This window comes from Magnolia sinica, chromosome 9 (assembly GCF_029962835.1).
Source record: "Magnolia sinica isolate HGM2019 chromosome 9, MsV1, whole genome shotgun sequence".
Classification (NCBI taxonomy): domain Eukaryota; kingdom Viridiplantae; phylum Streptophyta; class Magnoliopsida; order Magnoliales; family Magnoliaceae; genus Magnolia; species Magnolia sinica.
In genome coordinates, this window is record NC_080581.1 from 6934767 (window position 1) to 6956199 (window position 21433).

The 21433-nt window shown below is 37.4% G+C and overlaps 1 pseudogene; it reads left to right on the forward strand.

Moving 5' to 3' along the window:
- Nucleotides 1-199: 199 nt before the first annotated feature.
- Nucleotides 200-20966, forward strand: LOC131256352 (D-3-phosphoglycerate dehydrogenase 1, chloroplastic-like; annotated as a pseudogene).
- The last annotated feature ends 467 nt before the right edge of the window (nucleotides 20967-21433 follow it).

Genomic DNA, 21433 nt, shown 5'->3' on the forward strand with positions numbered 1-21433 from the left:
TGAACTTGAGTACTTAGTGGCTTGTGTCAGATGGTGGGCGAAATTGCCCTTAGGCGCTGATTTAAGGGAAGCAATCAGCTAGAATCATGGATTGAATCCCAGGAAATTGCCGACAGATCACAAGCGGAACGACCTCATTCTGGTAAAATGGAGACAACCTTCCCCGGGTTGGGTCAAAATAAATACCGATGGATCGACGATGGGAAATCCGGGTCTATTGGGTGGGGGTGGCATCTGTAGGAATGAAAACGGGACTTTTCTATTCGGTTTTTCCATGGGCTACGGGGTTGGATCTAATAATATGGCGGAGCTTCGCGCGATTCATGACGGGATGTTGATCTGTTTGGAAAAAGGATTGGACAGAGTGCTGGTGGAGTCTGATTCCATGCGGGTTATTCAAGGCCTGACAACCCAAGCCAAGACCCCTTAGCAGTGGATTCCTTGGCTATCTCGAATTAACCGCTTACGCAGACTGGGTTACTTTGTGTTTTCTCACATCTACAGAGAAGGCAATGGGCCGACGGATGGTTTGGCTCGGGAAGTGAGTCAACTTCAACAGTCTTCGATCTAACTCCAATCCAGGTGCCTTCCTCCCATCATCCGGGGTAGGTTATTCTTGGATAGGGTCGGTTTAGGCGCGATTAGATTGAAGGATTAACTCCTTTGCCTGGTTTTTTGGGTTTTCCTTTAGGATGTTTGGTGTAGATATGTGGCCGCCTTCTCTGCTCTGGTCAGGCCTTTGGTTTTTGTTTGGGGTCTATTCTCATGTTGGAGAATCGGGTATAGATTTCTCTGAGTAAAAAAAAACATAGTAGGGCGAGGGGTGACATGATAGGAGGTGTCCGTTGTCTTTTTGTTGCGGCCCTCCCGAATTACTGTACTTTTCTATGTTTAATGAATTTCGGCAAAAATAATAATAATAATAATAAAATAATCTAGGCTCTCTCTTTCACTCTCACTCTCCTTGGTGGGGTGGATGGCTACGGGGGTTAAAGATGCTTCTAGATTGGTAAAAATACTTGATTGTAAATGGGTGTGGATGTTTAAGGATTATTATGGATTCTTCAGGATTATCGAAATGTGAAGGGAAGAGAGGTATTTATAGCCCTCTAGGTTTTTTTTCTTGTAATTCATGCAAAGCTTGAAGTTAAAAAGGGTTTGGATGGCCAGGATTTGAGATTGTCATGTGGCAAGATCTCATGTGATGGTTTAAATGGCAAAAGATGTAATTTTGGACCAAGGAATGGGCATTGGAGTAACTTTCAAAATTTGCACATGCATGAAATAAGCAAGGAAGATGGTTGCATACGAGTGGGCAGTTGGCCAAAGTACGGCCAGTGCTACATGGGCAACGACACCTTAGGTACCGCTCGTCCTACCTTTTTTGCTTCAGCTTCGAAGGGAGGTTCCTCTTGTACACGTGGACAATTTTGGTCCTCCGAAGTTACCTTGTTGTCTCCCATTTCCTCCAAATTGTGCTTTAAAATGGGCTTGGGCCAAAATGGGTTTATGGACTTAACTTGACAAGGTGAGTTGACTGGGTAGGTTATGTGGGTTGATTGGGTGAGTTGACTTAGTGGATAGACTGAGTGGGGTTGACTCAAGGATTAACTCTATGGGTTGGGTTTTTCCTAAAGTTTGGGTTCGAGAACAATTTTAATGTTTTTTCAAGTTATTGTGACTGGGTTAACTAGGTTTTAGGGTTGGTTTCTAGGGCTAGATGTGGATTAAGGTTTGGATTGGGGTTTAACTTAGGGTTATGGGTATGGATTAGGGTTTCTGGTTTGGATCAGGGTTTTAGGTTTTGGATTAGGGTTTAGCTTAGGGTTAAGAGTATGGATTGGGGTTTGGCCTAGGGCTAAGGGTATGGATTAGGGTTTCTATTCAATCAAGCTTATCAGGCCGATGTGGGGTGTGTACATATGCCCCTCTTTTGTAGAGGTTGTGTGCAACCGAATGCCAAAGCAAGTGGACACCCTACCCTCTGTAGTCAGATTAAAGTGCGGTTTGGACTCATTGGGTGCCTTTTTATCTAAGTCAATTGATTGTTCAAAATTAGATAACTTATACATATCATGAGTGTTTGGGGAAAATTTTACGTTTGTCCTTACTCTTTTCGCAACTTTATGAGCAACCAATTGCAACATTTTCACTCCTAATCGGTACTAACATCGGAAGAACCAAGTACAGTAGAGCCCCTATGATTTCTATGGCCTTATGAGAATATTGTTTGGAACTGGAATGTTTGTTGCTTCCCAGATCACTCCAGGAGTACTTGTTTCATTTTTATCGTCAAAGTGGTTAGCTTACCCATGCTTTATGTGGCCTTATGAGGATTTTACTACGCTAACTTGGACTCGATCAAGGTACAAAAATATCTAGGATTGGGAATGTGCAAGTGATCCTTTTTTTCCATATTGTCCGATCTGATTGGGCTAGGAGCGGGAAGTTGTGCTAGAATTTTTGGTGGAAGTTTCTATCTCTTTTGGTGGGTTAATATTATTTCTCTTCTTATTAGGTGGTGGAAGGGTTGGCTATGTTCGGGTTGCTCAGTGAGGATGGGTAGATTTGTTGGTATGGGAAGGATGGAGGGCCCGTGGTCTTCGATTTTCTAGGTTACTGGCTTATTCCTAGTGCTTCTTCGCTCCCAACTTTATGGTTTTGGCCTGCTAGGCTATAGTGATTTTGTCTACCTTTTCCATCTAAAGATGGAGCAGAGTCCGGTCTCTCTGTTGTTAGGAGAGGTTATTTTGGTGCTCAACATTTTCTAGGAGGTTTCGTCTTTTTTCCTTATCTGCTTTGCTGTATAGTAGTTTTGGAGAAGGTGTGAAAAGGCCAAGCAAAATGTCCTAGAGGGGAGGGTGTGAATAGGACTATGTCAAATTAAAAATAAATGTGGAATATAAAGATAGATAGCACAACCAAAAAAGAAATAAGCATAAGCAAATAGCAACCTCAAATGCACTAGTCTTAAGAGGTTGATACAAACTTAGTTCTAAGGACAACCTAACACTAAAAACCAAAGGCTTATGACAGGACAACCTTACTAGAACATTTGTAAGTATCAAAAACTCAAACCAATAAAGAAGCAAAGGAAATAAACTAAGTTATTACAACATTCACCACAAGTGCATAAAATAAATTACAACACTCACCACAAATGCTCAAAGTAAATTACAACATTCACACACATAAGCAAATCCAAACATCCACTACAACTCTAGGAATTATAGTGATTCATTTGTGTGTATACCAACTGTTTGAAAAACAGTCACACAACTACTCCACTCCCAATATCCACACCCACGAGATATTGGCTTTCACTATGAAAAAGGTTTTCCAAGGTTCACCTTAAAACCTTCACAACTGTGTCTTTAGATGGGCTTACAAAATTACAAAAACCCCACACTCTGAGATTTTCTAGATTACCTCAGACAAAACAAAAAATGAGATTTTTTGGCACAACCTCACATACCATAAAAGATATACAAAATGTAAATGATACTTATCTAGAAATTCTCCTTCTGATGAAGCTCGGTAGAACCAATCCAATGTAGACAAAGATGTTCAATGTCCACTCTCACAAATGAAAGGTTCTAAATCTAAATGATTTTTAGATTAATTCAGCCTGGGCTAGCTTGATTTGATTTTGATTTCAAAGAGGGTAAAATCACAATTCTCTTCTTTAAAGAATTAGAGTTGAATGGAGATCACAAAATCAAATGCATAAAGCTATTTAAGAGAATTTAAAATGAACACAATATAGCTTAACAAATGTACGAACTTATCTCTCAGAGTGATGGCTTGATATTGCTTGGAAATGAATGAAAAACTCTGAGATTCGTCCATTATTTATAGGTGAAAATACTATTCTCTCGATTGGTCTAAGGGTCGGTTCGACTGGTCGAAGGACCAACCAAATTTCAAAACTTCTGGCGCAATAAGATAAGGTCGTTACTTGACTAGTCGAGTGGCTTGCTCGACTGGTCGAGTGGCCTGCTTGACTAGTCGAGCAATGCACTCAACTAGTCGAGTGAGACCAAAAAACCTTATTGGATTTTGAGTCGAGCTTACACGACTGGTCGAGCACTGTTCACTCAACTGGTCGAGGGTCCAAAAGAAAATTCTAAAAATTCACAACAAACCTTGGACTGGTCGAGAAACTCTTGGACTGGTCGAGCCAGAGCTTGGACTAATCAAGGAAATGACCTATAAACTTATGAAATGACCCAAATAAAATATGCAATGAATATGACTTAACCTATGGTCAATCTAAGGTCATTCATACCTTGTTTATGAGTTTGAACAATTGAAACATTGTTCACTTTGTTTACTCATTCACTTGAAATACTTGAAGCTTGTCTTCAAATCTTGAACACGAACATGAACTAGGGCTTGAATTCTTGAGTTTTTTAAGTACTAAATTTGAAGATTAAAGTTGAACTTGAGCCTTGAACTTGTATTTGTACTTGAACTTCGACAACGCTTCTTCAACTTGAATACATAAAGAAGTTTGACGAAGACTTGGACAACTCTAAAATGCACGAAATTGATTTATTCATCTCATCAATACATGATACAGATTCTAAATGATTTGGCACAACAAAATTTGACAACACTAGGTGCTAGATTTATAATATAGCATTTACAATCTCCCCCCTTGTCAAATTTGTGACAAAACCAAATAAAGAATCATGCACCAATTACCACAAAAAATTCATGCATAATAAAGAATCATGCACTACATGTGCAACAAATACCCTCCCCCTTAATCCATTACTCCCCCTTAATCCAGGCGAGGTGATATTTAGAACCTGTACTATAAATCAAATACATGTCCAATCTATAAAAAAACACCATATCTACAATCACACATCCCCAATCATCATCAAGCATTAATAACATTCCACATTTTCTCCCCCTTTTTTGTCACAATATGACAAAGGAAAGAAATACAATTGGATAATATAACCAAGGAGATATGAGAAGTATAATCAAAGAGAGTAAATAACATAAACATGATTAGCAAAATATATTCAGGTAACATAAAGTCATGTTCAAATGCCCAAATACTATCCAAGCATAAATAAAAGTTAAAAGTTAATACATGCCCAAAACAAACAGAGTCTAATCAGAACCAGAAGGAGCAGGAATAGAAGGATCAATCTGATGTAATCTCTTGTTAATGCGCATAAGGTATTTGTGCATATATTTAAATTGAGTCTCCTGGGATACATGCAAACCGTCCACCTTTTCCTCTAAGGTTCTTAATTGCTCATCAAAATCAGAAGGCTAAAAGTCAGGATCAGCCTCAGAATTAGACTCTAACTCATTAAATTAATCATCCATATTTACATCATCAGGAGGTAAAACATCTTCCTCTTTAGCTTCTTTAGCAGCTCCTACGTCATCCCTATCAACTTGGCCGGGTATCAGCCTCAGATTCATCTTATTGAAGGGTAAATGGTTAATAGGAGCTTCTCCATTAGGCATGACCACATGACTATGAATGGCTAGTGTGGTCATCAGATATACAAAGGGAATATCACTATAGCCAAGATGGAGATAAAACTGAATAATAATATAACAAATAAGAGACGAAAGACATATTAGAACACCAGAAACAACTAAGTGAAGTATGCGAGCCATGAAAGAAGTTAACTCAATTTTGTTACCAGATCGAGGATACACATTAAAAATGAAAATATGATGAAGAATCCTTTATCTAGGTAATATATTTTTGGAACTGAGCACAATACCAGAGTTCTATTTGGCATTTATATTGTTGCATAACACTCTAGTTAGCATACGTTTTTCAAATTCAGATGGTCTCGCAACTAACGTAGAGATAAGTATTCCTTCATTATTCATAGGAATATCCATCAATCTAGATATCAAGTGACGGTCAACATCAACTGGACCTTCTCTAGTTGTCACAGTAAAAGTTAAATTTTCAATAGAGAAGTCACTTATACAAGCAAACATGGCCTGTGCAATGGACCGGTATGCAGGACCACCTCAATTCAAAATGTTAGTCCATCCTATAGTTTCAAGGAGAGGAACCATATTGAAAAGACTCAAATGATTGGAGTAAACTGTTCACTCAACAATCACATTGCGGAAACGAATATCCCGCACATATTGGGGATCCTCTTAGGGTGGTCGAAGAGTACGCATCATAATCGGTGCGAAACGGGAAGAAGAGGGACCACGAGAGGATCTCTTTTTGTATCTACTCTCCATTACACAATGCAAAAAAGAAATATAAGAAAGGAATGGAAGGTTTCTCCCAAATCAGATTTTAAGTTAGGAAACCGAAGAAACCACAAGAAAACTTTAAATAAACTACAAAATCAAGGAAATAGAAGTGCAAAGAACCTAAATCCAAAAGGAAAATGGAAAAAATACACTAACCAAGTAGCAATCGAAGATGAGTTCGACCGATCGTGGAAGTGTTTATTGGAGAAGATGAGAGAAATGAAGAAAAAGTTGCTTTTTGCACATTTAAAACCCCCAAACCCGAGTTACTCAACCGGTCGAGCCACGACTGGTCGAGTGTGTACTCGACTGGTCATGCAACCTTAAAATTTTTCTTTTTTCAATACTTTTCTTATTTAAACATTCCAAAAAAAACATGTAATATAGTACAAGCAGACATAATTAACTCAGATCACATTACACATACTAATATCTAATTTCAATTTAACAAACCTATTTCTGTCAAGTGGTTTTGTGAAAATGTCTGCAAGTTAATTTTCAGTTTAAATATAATCCAATGAAATAATCTTATCTTCCATTAATTTATGAATATAATGATATCTAATGTCAATATGCTTAGTTCGTGAATGTTGAATTGAATTTTTAGAAATATTGATTGCGCTAGAATTATCACAATACAGAACCATAGAATCTTGTGCAAATCCATAATCATTTAACATCATCTTCATCCAAACAAGTTGAGTGCATGCATTACCAACTTAATATACTTAACCTCAGCTGTGGAAAGCGACACGGAACTTTATTTCTTACTATACCACGAAACAAGACAGTTCCCAACATAAAAAAATCCACCGCTGGTAGACTTGCGTTCATCAATATTACCAGCCTAATCAGCATCTGTATAACCGGCTAATTGAACATTAGTATCATGGGGATACCAAAGACCAAGATTAGTTGTACTTGTGACATATCTCAAAATACGCTTAACAGCAATCAGGTAGGATTCTTTAGGGTCAGATTGATATCTGGCACAGATTCCTACGCTAAATGCAATATTAGGTCGGCTCGCAGTTAAACATAATAAACTACCTATCATACTGCGATACAACTTAAGATCTACACTTTTACCTGTTGAATCCTTAGAGAGCTTAAATGTCGTACTCATAGGAGTATCGAAATTTTTACCGCTCTCAAATCCAAACTTTTTCACCAAGTTTGGAGCATACTTGGTTTGAGAGATAAAGATTCCATCTTCAAGCTGTTTCACTTACAGACCTAAAAAATAATTCAGTTCTCCAACCATGGTCATTTCAAACTTGGATGTTATCAAATCTGCAAACTCAGCAGACATGTTAGAACAAGTAAATCCATAGATAATGTCATCAACATATATCTGTACTATCAGTATGCGATCATTGTGTTTCTTTACAAACAGTGTCTTATCAACACTGCCCATTACAAAGTTATGACTTAGTAGAAACATAGTCAATTTCTTGTACCATGCCCTAGGAGCTTGTTTTAATCCAGAGAGTGTCTTTTTCAGACGATAAACATGATCAATATGTTTAGGGTCTTCAAAACTAGTAGGCTATTCTACATATACTTCCTCATGTAGATCATCGTTCAAGAAAGCACCCTTGAAATCTATTTGATAGATTTTAAAATTTTTGTAACAAGCAATAGATATGAACAGTCTGATAGATTCAAGACGAGATACTGGGGCAAAGGTTTCATCATAATCAATGCCTTCTATCTAAGTGTACCCTTGTACAACCAGTCCGATCTTGTTTCTTATAATGTTACCTAATTCATCAGACTTATTTTAAAGATCCATTTAGCTCCAATAACATGTTTATCATTAGGCTTAGGAAATAAGTGCCAGACATCATTCTTTAAGAATTAATTAAGTTCATCTTGCATAGCCACTATCCAGTTTACATCAGCAAGCGCTTCTTTTACATTGGTTGGCTCAATCTGTGAAGTGAAGCACACATAATTACAAATGTTTTCTAATTGTCTATGAGTGTGCACACTAGTGAGAGGGTTACCAAGAATTTGATCAGTTGGATGGTCTTTAACTGACCGTAGTTTAGTGTCATTTTGACAAGATGAAGAGTCTGGTTTATCAAATAAAGAAACTCCATCATCTTCTGAACTTGAGACAGGTGTATTCAGGTGATCATCTATAACCACATTAATGGACTCATGAATTACACCAGTCCTCTTGTTGAGAAGACGGTACACTCGACTATTTAGTGCATATCCTAAGAAAATACCCTTGTCACTTTTAGTGTCAAATTTTTCCAGATTTTCCTGGTCACGTAGAATATAGCATTTGCTGCCAAAAACTTGAAAGTATTTGACTGTTGGCTTCTTATCGAACCACAGTTCATATGCAATCTTATTATTTAATTTTTTAGTATAAACCCGGTTAATAATATAACAAGCCGTGTTCACTGCCTCAACCCAAAGATTTTTAGGAAGTTTCATGTTATTTAACATCACATTAGCCATTTCTTGAAGCACACAATTTTTTCTTTCAACAACCCCATTCTGTTGAGGTGTTTTAGGAGTAAAAAATTTATGCGATATACCATGATCGCTACAAAACTTCTCAAAACTACTATTGTCAAATTCAGAACTATAATCACTACGGATTTTAGAGATATGTGATTCCTTCTCTGTTTTAATACGCTTGAGTACCCTTTTCACTTCATCAAGAGTTTCAGATTTCTCTCTCATGAAAACTACCTGTGTATACCTGGTAAAATCATCTACTATTACCAGAATATATTTCTTACCACCTCAACTCTCCTTTGTAGTAGGTCCAACGAGATCCATATGGAGGAGTTCAAGGGGTTTGAATGTGGCATTAGAGTTCACTTTCTTGTGAGCACTCCTAGTTTGTTTTTCAATCTGACATTTGCCACAAATTTTATCTATTTTTTTTTAAATTGGGTAGACCTCTTATTATTTCACATTTGCTCAGTTTATAAAGATTACGGTAGTATAAATGTCCTAGGCGTTTATGCTATAGTTCGGTCTCATTGGTTTGGATCATGTAACACAATAACTTAGACAAGCTTAAATCACTGACTACATAGCAGTTCTCAGATGTTCTACGACCAGTTAATATCACAGAACCATTCTCATTAGAAATCTCACAACTTTGTTTGGTTAATTTGACGTTATGTTTATTATCACAAATTTGAGAAATGCTTAAGAGATTATGCTTAAGGCCCTCTACAAATAAAATATTCTCAAATGGAAGAAGATTAAAGAGTTGAATCGTACCTTGGCCAATAATCCTGCAGTTGCTACTATCACCGAATGTGACTGGCCATCAGTCATATCTTTAAGATTGGTGAACAAATCTTTGTCAGCTATCATATGTCTAGAACAACCACTGTCTAGGTACCACTTTGATTGACTCGAAGCCTTGAAAGTGGTGTGGGCAACCAGACAAGCAACCTTAGGAACTCATTTCATTACTGTTTTGTGTTTTAGAGCATAGTTGGTTTTTCTATGCTTGTAATTGTTATATATTCTACCATTCGAGTTAGATTTTATAAACTCCTTGAGTAAATTAACAATTTTCTCAGCTAAGGGGTTCTGATTTCTATAATTGATATGGTTACTTTAAGGTTTCATAGCTTGAAAAGTTTTAGAATTTTTGAAACTATTTTTATTTAGAATTTTTCCTTTTAAGTTAGTGGACTCCCCTTTAACAAACTTAGGTGGAGTGAACTTACTTTTAGGAAGTGTATTCTTATCGTAGCCCAGACCAGATTTATTGTCACAATTCCTTGATCCAGTTAGCAGTCTTTCTAGTTTAGGATTACCCTGGGCATACCTCCAAGTATCCTTCAAACTCAAGAGAGAAGAGACTTCTAATTTTAGTTTTTCATTTTCTGATTTAAGGTTTTCAACTTGAGATGTTAATCTAAATCATGCTTAGCTTTTTCAAAACAATCAGAAAAATATAATTTTTCTAAAATTAAGTTATCAAAATTTTCTTTTAACTTTAACTTTTCTTTTTAAAGTTTTAGTTTTACAGCTATCTTGCAACTTTCCCTGTATAGGGCATTATAGGCATCTTGTAAATCATCATCATTTTTAAGGTCGCTTCTCAGATTTTCATCATAAGTTGAATTACAAGTACTGTTTGAGGAAGTGACTCTGGCTAGAGTCATTAAGGCCTTAACCTCATTAGTAGACTCAGTTTTAGAATCATCTGACTCAGAAGAAGCTTTAGAGCAATATGACTCATCCCATGTGGCCAACATACCTTTCTTCTTAGGTTTATCCCTTTTTGGACATTTGTTTGCCAGATGCCCGTATTCATGACAGTTAAAACATTGGCTGTCTTTAATAGATTTCTAAGTTTTAGATCTAGTCATTTTCTTTTTAGAAGGTTTTTTAAAATCTACCCTCTTTTTGCTTTTGAAAATTTTATAAAATTTCTTGGCTAATAGTGTCATATCATCTTCAGAATTTTCACAATCAGAATTACTAGCTTTATCATGAGAAATATTTTTAGAAGACTTAAGGGCTATAGACTTACCTTTAGGAGCCTTAAAATATAACTCGTAGGTTTGTAAAGAATCAACAAGCTCTTCAACCCTCATATTATCTATATCATGAAGTTCCTGAATGACAGTGACCTTAGAATTGAACCTATCAGGCAATGAGCGCAATATCTTTGCACAGACTTTACTTTCTAGGATACTATCACCAAGACCCCACATAGAGTTGACTATGTCATTTAACTTAGTATAGAAGTCCATGAAAGTTTCACTTTCTTCCATATGTATCTCCTCAAATCGAGTGGTGAGGATTTGAAGATTAGATTTCTTGACAATAGTCATACCCTCGTATGTCATTTTAAGAATGTCCCAGGCTTGCTTTGTAATATCATAAGATATAATTCTTTTAAATTCATCCAGTGATAGTACGCAAGTGATTGCATTTAAAGCTTTTATATTGGCACTACTCTCATTTTTCTGAAGTGTGGTCCATGAAAAATAAGGCGTAACTTTAACAAATTTAGTTCCATCAGTGCCTAGAACTTCAGTTGTGGGTGGGTTCCATCTATTCACTGTGGCTTCGCTCTCATCCATGGACCTTAAAAAGATCCTCATTCTAGCTTTCCAATAGGCATAATTGGAGCTATCAAAAGGTGGAGGGCTAGTAATTAAGAGCCTATCAAAATTTAACATCTTATAAGCTCAGATCGATTAGCTCAGGAAGTGAATCCAAAAAAAGCTATTAGGCTTTGATACCAATTGAAAAGGCCGAGCAAAACGTCCTTGGGGGGGGGGGGGGGGATTTAGGACTATGCCAAATTAAAAATAAATGTAGAATATAAAGAGAGATAACACAATCAAAAAAGAAAGAAGCATAAGTAAATAGTAATCTTAAATGCACTAGTCTTGAGAGGTTGATATAAACTTAGTTCTAAAGATAACCTAACACCAAAAATCAAAGACTTATGGCAGGACAACCTTATTAGAATATTTGTAAGTATCAAAAACTCAAACCAATAAAGAGGCAAAGGAAATAAACTAAGTTAATACAACATTCACCACAAGTGCATAAAATAAATTACAACATTCACCACAAATGCTCAAAGTAAATTACAACATTCACACACATAAGTAAATCCAAACAGCCACCACAACTCCAAGAATTATAATGGTTTGTTTGTGTGTACACCAACTGTTTGAAAAACAGCCACACAACTACTCCACTCCCAATATCCACACCCATGGGATATTAGCTTTCACTATGAAAAAAGTTTTACAAGGTTCACCTTAAAACCTTCACAATTGTGTCTTTAGATGGGATTTAGCAATTACAAAAACCCCACACTCTGAGATTTTCTGGATTACCTCAAACAAAACCAAAAATGAGATTTTCTGGCACAACCTCACAAACTATAAAAGATATAGAAAATGTAAATGGTACTTATCTAGAAATTCTCCTTCTGATGAAGCCCAGTAGAACCAATCTGATGTAGACAAAGATGTTCAATGTCCAGTCTCATAAATGAAAGGTTCTAAATCTAAATGATTTTTAGATTTAATTCAGCTTGGGCTAACTTGATTTGATTTTGATTTCAAAGAGGGTAAAATCACAATTCCCTTCTTTAAAGAATTAGAGTTGAATGGAGATCACAAAATCAAATGCATAAAGCTATTTAAGAGAATTTAAAATCAACACAATATAGCTTAACAAATGTAAGAACTTATCTCTCAGAGTGATGGCTTGATATTGCTTGGAAATGAATGAAAAACCCTGGGATTCATCCATTATTTATAGATGAAAACGTTGTTCTCTCTACTGGTCTAAGGGTCGGTTCGACTGGTCGAAGGACCAACAAAATTTTAAAATTTCTGGTGCAATAAGATAAGGTTGTTACTCGACTGGTCGAGTGGGACCAAAAAACCTTGCTAGACTTTGAGTCGAGCTTGCACGACTGGTTGAGCACTGTTCACTCGACTGGTTGAGTAGTCTCCACGACTGGTCGAGGGTCCAAAAAAAAATTATAAAAATTCACAACAAACCTTGGACTGGTCGAGAAACTCTTGAACTGGTCGAGCCAGAGCTTGGACTAGTTAAACAAATACTAAGACTAGTCGAGGAAATGACATATAAACTTATGAAATGACCCAAATAAATTATGCAATGAATATGACTCAACCTATGGTTAATCTAGGGTCATCCATACCTTGTTCGTGAATTTGAACAATTGAAACATCGTTCACTCTGCTAACTCATTCACTTGAAATACTTGAAGCTTGTTTTCAAATCTTGAACTTAAGCTTGAACTAAGGCTTGAGTTCTTGAGTTTTTTAAGTACTGAACTTGAAGATTAAACTTGAACTTGAACCTTGAACTTGTATTTATACTTGAGCTTGAAATCTTAAACTTCGATAACGCTTCTTCAACTTGAATACATTCAGAAGTTCGGTAAAGACTTGAACAACTTTAAAATGCACGAAGTTGATCTATTCATCTCATCAATAAATGATACAGATTCTAAATGATTTGGCACAACAAAATTTGACGACACTGGGTGCTAGATTTACAATATAGCATTTACAAGGTGGGGCCCAACTGATCTTTTTGAGGGCCCTCCTTCCTCTCTGGTTATACATTTATGTTCATTTTTCAGGTGGTGAGGTCCCAACTTTATTCCAAAAATAAATAAAAAGGTAGGCCGAAGAAGCTGCAATGTGATTCTTGTGGTTAGGGGCTGGAAGTTGCGATGCGATTCTTGTGGAGGCTAATGTCCCTTTTGATGGGTTGTTGTTGTTGTTCATCTTGCTAGTGGCAAGCAGGCTAAAGCTTGGTTTGTTCCTTTTGGATGGGGAGCTTTGCTGAAGAGGACAGGCTGTTGGCCTTACGAATTACAGCTTCTGGGCTCTAGGTTTCATTATAGTGCATCTTAGTTCCCAGGTTTAAGTTTGGGCTTCTTGGTTAAAGAGTCTATAGCTGTCTATTCCGCCCTTAGACAGAGTCATAGCTCTTGGCTAGATGCTAATGGGTGGCTCTGCCTAGCCATGGCTGCTGGTTTTTTATGGTTATGTTTGCGAGGTAGTTGCTGGATGAGTCAAGCTGCTGGATGTGGTCCCTGATCTGTTGTACTGATGCAGTTGTCCCTTCAGAGGGGCTGCTATAGAAGCATTTGTTGCCCGATGTTTAATTAGGCTCAGAAATGGTTGTTTGGGTGGGAAGTTTTTGTTCTAGTGGCGTGGTTGGAAGTTTAGAGATTTCGGCTTCAAGGTATCTTTGGTTTAGATTCTTGGGGTTGTTGGTTTCCAAGATGAGGAGTGGCCTATGTAACAACCCTATATTTTGGTGCATTAAAAAAAATTAAAATAAATATTTAAATATTTTATTTTAAAATGAAAAATAAAAACAAGTCAATAGTTGAGTTGGTAGAGACATTCTTAGTTAAGAGAGAGGTCTAGGGATTAATTCTTAGAGTAGTAATAATAATTTTTTTAATCAAATGTCATAAAAAAAATTCAAATTTAGGATAAGGGAGGATGTGCTCATCCTATCTTATCAACAGAAGTTTTTTTAAATAGGGATATGGGCATAAGAAAGAGAGGAAAAAAAGAAGAAGATAGGAAGCCCTAAAAGGAGAGGAGATTCGAAGAAGGCTTGATCAAATAAGTTTCAACTTTTAGATCTTTTTTTATTTTTTATTATGTTGTTAATTTCTTCTTGATCTATACAATGAATGGTGTGGATCATCCACACGATCATTGTATATAGGTGTGTGTAGAGAAAATTTTAACAAAGTAATGCTTTATGATTTCAAATCTTGTCAATAATATTTTAGGAATAAATTTCATGGATGGAATCTGATTCTGTTAAGATAGATTTGAACGGGTTATTTGATCCTAAGCATCAAAAGATAACAGTGCCTTGAATTTCAGATCGATCTGACCATCGGATAGGCCACACTAGTCAGATCTATAAATGTTTAATAAGGAAAGTTTAGATTTTTGCACAACTGAGTGGTATCACTTAGCATAGAAAGTCGAGAATCAGTGTATATGTGATTAGATCCACACCATTCATCCAATGTGTAGGGAAAAATATGTCAAGACCTTAGGAATCTGGATGATCCAATCATCCGGTGGGCCACCCCAATTAATCATTTGACATTCAATTTCAAGATCTTTAAAAAAAATCTAAATTTTAATAATTAAATTTAATAAACAATAATTTTAATTATTTGATCATTTAGGGTTTGGCCACCTAGGATATATCAAAGGTGAGCCCCACCGTATAATATAACCAAATGAATAATAATGTTATTGATATAACTGATAAGATCTCTGAATTCAAACCAACCTAATTGCCATGTGGACTCTACACTACCAGACTTAGGTGAGTAACCCAACGTGTCTCATGATTAATTTAAATTAAAATAAATTATTTGTGATGGTTTGATTGATTGATGTATTGATTTGAGTATTTTATTGAAATATTTAATTAGAATTTTCTTTGTTATGATGATCTGATTTATATATAATGAATGATGGTTTAATTGTATGATTTTTTAAGTATTTGATTGATTTTATTTAATTAAATTGTTCTAGTTCTGTAGCAAGTATTCATTGGTAAGCAGTATTGACTAATAAATGATGCCTAATTTATGTTAATTAAATGTTTATTTATGATGAAAATAGATGGATGTTGGTGCTTAAATCATTTGTGTGAATGATTGTGAATGGACTTAGTTGGAATGTGTGTGTGTGTGTGTGTGTGTGTGTGTGTGTGTGTGTGTATATATATATTACTTTTGCCTCTTAATAATCATATAATGGAATGAAATTAGTACACTTTGTGTACGAGTTACAACTCGAAACTCGGGTCTGAGGGTGCACACTTTATACTCGAATTTCGAGGCGTGACATCATGCGTTGTTAGTGTGGTTGCAGATTGCAATCCAGTCCAGTGGAGGAACAAGAGCAGTTACCTTCGTTGGTAAGAGAGGTCGGTTGGAGCTCTTCAGGGAGTAGTTAGCTCTTTCTAGTCCCCTCTTTTGTTTTTTGCTTCTTCCTTCTTTTTTTTGTTATATGATAGGTGAGGCCCAATTCATGGAGCCCACCTAAAATCTTTGCTTTGTACACCCTATGTTCATATATACAAAGGTATAGAGTTTTCTTTAAAAAAAAAAAAAAAAGTGATCCTTTTTTATGCAGTCTGCTGGTTTTGATACTTGGGTTACAATTTGTCTTTTCTACTGTTTCGAATGGTTTCTTTTAATTAGGACTTAGTCTATCATCCATTCATAGCATTAACATTTAGTAAGATCATTCTGTCACTCTAAGTTCAGAGGGACTGTACTTTGTACGCATGTAGATCTAACGGTTCTAGAGAAACTAAGAATCACCAAATCTTATTTGCTTTTACGATGGCCGTCACGCAGAGATATGGAAGATCTCTTATTGCCTCGAAAGTCAAGTGCTCTTCTTAAAGTTTTCAAATAAAAATTGCCCCACATTGAGGAGTAATACTCCATTGTAGTTTTTATTGCAAATGATTTTTGTAGCCTACATAATTATCTCCACTAGGGATGCCTATGGGATTTTCAGCAAACTGGTTTTTATTGAAAACATGCAAACGATCATTCCATCTCCCATGGGGGGCGGTTGAGTTAGATCTACTGGGGATGATAATTAGGTATGACAATTTTGCTTGTTTTCCTTGGCCCCAACCATGATAGAGATCGGTTGGACAGCCATGATCAAGATTTTGATCTATGGTCAATCAGTTCCATCTTATCTATGCCATAGTGCAACTCATTGGAGATAATCAAGGTTTAGAACTCCGTTAGGGAGTGAGCCTTTCGTGGGTGCTCTATTAATGGTAAATTTTTTTAAAGTTTTTAAAATGATCCGGTTCATCAAATTACGAACTGTCACGATTAATGCTAGTTAATTTTTATTGAAACTTTTTTTATTTGAAGATGATCCAGTCCATCGGATTGATACTGACTTTTATCGAAATATTTTTTGATTTTGAAATGATCCAATCCATCAGATCATGGTCATGATCAACCCTAGTTTTTATTAAAATATTTTTGTGCTTTTTAGAGATGATCCAGAACATCAGCTTGTGAAATCAACATTCATAATCGATGTTAGTTTCTATTGACTTTTTTTTTGTGATTTTTTAAGATGATGCAGTCTATTAGATCGCGAAACAAACGGCCGCGATCGATGCTAGTTTTTATTGAAATATTTTTTTTGATATTTTTGAAAATAATCCAATGCATTGAATCGCGAAATCAATGGTCGCAATCGATGCTATTTTTATTAAAATAATTTTGAGATTTTTTTAAGATGATCTAGTCCATCAGATCGTGAAATCAATGGTCGTGATCGATGCTAAATTTTATTGAAATATTTTTGAGATTTTTGGAAGATGATCTAGTCCATCGGATCGCAAAATTGATGGTCGCAAACGATACTAGTTTTTATTGAAATATGTTTGTAATTTTGGAAATTCAAAAAGTTTTTCTTTCTTACTAAAATTTAAAAATAAAAAAATCTTTCTCACTTGTAAATTCTCCTCAATTTCTCATTAAATTTCTCATGAGAAATTTATATTTGTTTTTTTTTTTTGAATTTTTCCTCCATTTTTTGAATTTATTTCTCTCTTCCATCATTTCTCCCTTCCATATGTGCAAGATTATCTTTTTTCGAATTTGGCTTTGTAATAAGCTTGGGACAAAATGAATTTATGGACTTAGCTTGACAAGGCGAGTTGACTGGATAGGCTATGTGGGCTGATTGGGTGAGTTGACTTAGTGGGTTAACTCAAGGGTTAACTTTATGGGTTGGTTTTTCTTAAAGTTTGGGTTTAAGACCATTTTAAAGATTTTTTTGGGTTATTGTGACTATGTTAACTTGGTTTTAGGTTTGGTTTTAAAGTTTGGATGTGGATTAAGGTTTGGATTGGGGTTTAGCTTGGGGTTAAGGGTGTGGATTAGGGTTTATAGTTTGGATCAAGGTAATTTTAGGGTTTGGATTAGGGTTAAGGGTACAGATTGGGCTTTAGCTTAGGATTAAGGGTATGGATTGGAATTTCTGCTCAATCAAGCTTATCGGGCCAAGGTGGGGTGTTTACAATATATATAATATAGCAATAAATATCCTTTCTTTTCTTTTTTCTGTCTTAGCTGATCCAACTAGCCACTTGAATCCCCTTTCCTTTTTTTTGCCCTGACCTGATCGACCCTTTCTCTCTCTCTCTCTCTCTCTCTCTCTCTCTCTCTCTCTCTCTCTCTCTCTCTCTCTCTCTCTCCAACCGTCCTTCATTATCTGAGCACTCGACCGCCCTTGTCCGGCCGTCCATCCCTATCCGAGCACTCGGCAGTCTTTGTCCACTCGGTTGTCCTTGTCCTAGCACTAGATAGAGCATTCGAGCTTCCTTGTTTGGTATCGGCGCGACCATAGCTCTCTCTCTCTCTCTACTCTCTCAATTTAGGTGGCTGGTTGAAAGCTCTAACTTGAAATAAGCTTGAAATCTCGAACTTGAACTCAGCTCAAAAGCTTGAACTCGAACTCGGCTCAAGCTAGCCCGAACTGCTGACCGAACTAAGCCAAGTTGGCCAGTCAGGCACGAAGGATATATCAACTCTCGGTGTGTGGGGTTTTATTCTCCATTCGTACTGGGCCATTGTTATTTTTTTCTTCTTTTTCCTTAATTGTCTCTATGTAGCATGATTCCTCCTCCACCAGGTTCTCCCGAATTCCCTTTCAAAGAACCGTCAGCATTTAGTTTGAGCCAATCTTCTATCGGTTTTATCCACTTAACAAAGACCACTACCTCCTCCTGAGCGGAAGTGTTGAGAGGAATGCTCGAAACTTGCAATGTTGTATTTTTCGATATAGAATTTCAGTCTCCTACCTTCATCAGGCTTGCCATTTCCCTTAGCCATCTAAAAACTTTGGCTATGATTCATCTCAGTGATGTTGGGGATTGTGCTACGGAATTAAACAGAGATGGTTTTAGGATAACAATCTAAGCGCACCAAGCAATCACAAGAAACACAAAGATTTAACGTGGAAAACCCTTGCAAGAAAAAACTATGACACAAAGCGACAGAAAATTCTACTATGAAAGCACAGATTACAAAGATAGAGGACATACCGGGCTTGAGCAATCCTCAAACCTCACCTTTTCTCCACCCCTTGAAACCCTAGAATCTTTTAGAAACCCTAGAATGCCTTAGAATTCCCTTGGAATACTTCCTAGTTCTGTATACAACCCTTTATATAGCTTTGGAAACAAGTAAAATCGGAATAGGAAATAAAAATCGTAAAATCTGTATTTTCGCAAACGAATCTGTGTAAACCTTCGATGACATCGAACTAGCTTCGATGTCATCGAAAAATGACAAAATATGTCCAGTGAGCAGGGGCGAAAATCCAAAAAATATTCGATGTCATCGAACTAGCTTTGATGATATCGAAACTAGTTCGATGTCATCAAACCATGCTGACAGATTTAAGACATCTGTTATCAACAATCTCCACCATGTCTTCAATCTTCAAACGTGTAGCTTCTTGTCCTCCTCTCTTATCTCTATCTTGCATCATAGCTTCATCAACGCTTCTCGTGCACACTCCGTCCTCATTTTACGTCATCACCAAATCCAGAGAAATTGCACAGAACTTGAACTTCTCCGTAGGAACGACCTTGGTAAGCATGTCTGCTGGATTCAAGCTAGTGTGAATCTTCTCAAGAGTTACGCCTCCTTCTTCAAGTACCTATCGCATAAAGTGGTAACGAACATCAATGTGTTTAGTACGAGATTGATAAACAGAATTTTTAGCCAGATTGATAGCGCTCTCGCTATCACAGTTAACCGGCATGGCCTCCTGCTAAAGTCTCAATTGATTTATCATACCTATGAGTCAAACACCTTTCTTAAACGCTTCCGTCAATGCCATATATTCTACTTCGGTAGTGAAAAGAGCCACCACGGACTGAAGTTTCAACATCCAACTAATTGCTCCACTCGCTAGTACAAACGAGTATCCCGAAGTAGACTTTCTGGAATCCACACTGCCTGTGTAGTCTGAATCCCAACTTTGTGTCCAACCAAATCAATGGCTTAGGTTACTGAAAGGTGGGCCCTGCAGAGTTATTGTTTCATCATGAGCTATTGCCACTTGCCAGAAGGTGGGCCCTGCAGAATTGTTGTTTGATCTGCCAACTTACCGTGTCTTCCATGATGAGTTATTGCCACTTACATGAGCATTTTTTTTCCTGCCCAGGTTTTGTCCGAGTTAGCTCCTCATGTGATGCTGGCTGAGAAATTGGGAAGGCTGGCTGTGTAGTTGGTTGGTGGAGGGAGCGGAATTCAGTCAGTCAAGGTGGTCTACACATCAGCTCGAGCTCCCGATGACTTGGACACGAGGCTGCTCAGGGCCATGATCACCAAAGGCATCGTAGAGCCGATATCGAGCATGTATGTCAACCTGGTCAATGCCGACTTCACGGAAAAGCAGAGGGGTCTTCGGATCAGCGAGGAGCGGACAGTTGTTGATGGGTCTCCCGACTACCCTCTCGACTCCATCCAGGTCCTCATTGCAAATGTGGAGTCGAAGTTCGCCCGTGCGTTATCCGAATCAGAGTGGAGGGCAAGGTGAAGGACGGGATTCCGCACCTCACCCATGTGGGGCCTTTCAGCATGGACGTGAGCCTCGAAGGGAATGTGATACTTTGCAGATAGTTCGACCAGCCCGGCTTGATCGGGCGAGTCGGGAACATCCTTGCAGAGAAGAATGTGAATGTGAACTTCATGAGTGTGGACCCGATGGCACGGTGGAAGCAAGCCATTATGGCCATTGGTGTTGATGAGGAACCTGACAAGTAGACCCTTAAGAAGATCGGTGAGATACCGGCCATTGAAGAGTTTGTGTTCCTCAAGCTACAAGGAGAACAAGAAGAATCACTAAGAAGAGGATTCTCCTTTTGCATTCATTCGGGGAAAAACCCAGTTTTTGTAGCGGGTGAGTTGCAATAAAATGCAGCTAGGAAGCTGTTCGGTGTACTCGCATCAATGCAGGAGAGCAGAGAAGGTGAGGAAGTGCATTTTGTTGTTCTATAGCAGATGGCATTGCCGTGCAGGTTTATTGATGTTGTTGTTCTATTATGTTGGTGCTTCTTTAATCGATAATTCTTCAATGTATTACCGTATTTTTTCTTTTTGGATTTGAGCTTGTTATCTTTATGTGTTTGTACTTAAAGTAACTGGTCTGTTCCCAGTTGTTATCTTGAACAGGAGTTTTGAGGCCGGTTTGTATTAGAACGGTTCTGTTGAGGTTTCCTACATCTCATGGGATGTTTGTGTTCTATGGCTAGAACTACTGTAGTCATGGTTTTCATGAGTAGGAAAACATTCTATAATTGGGCATGTTGCCCAACCTGAAATTTTCGTTTCAACCGTTTGAAAATATGGGCCCGCCAGATGGGCCATTCTGATGCGTATGTGAAATTCACTCTAGCCATCTGGTGTGTTGTCACACTTAGGCCCTGGGCCCAAAAATCAGACTGGCCTGTAATTCAGTAAGCGGTGCCAAAGGCAACAGTATGGAGGGTGGGTGTCCCTTGTACGCTATTTCAACTCATGTGTCCCACCTGAATCACAGACCAGCCTATTTTTTTGTCCCTGTCC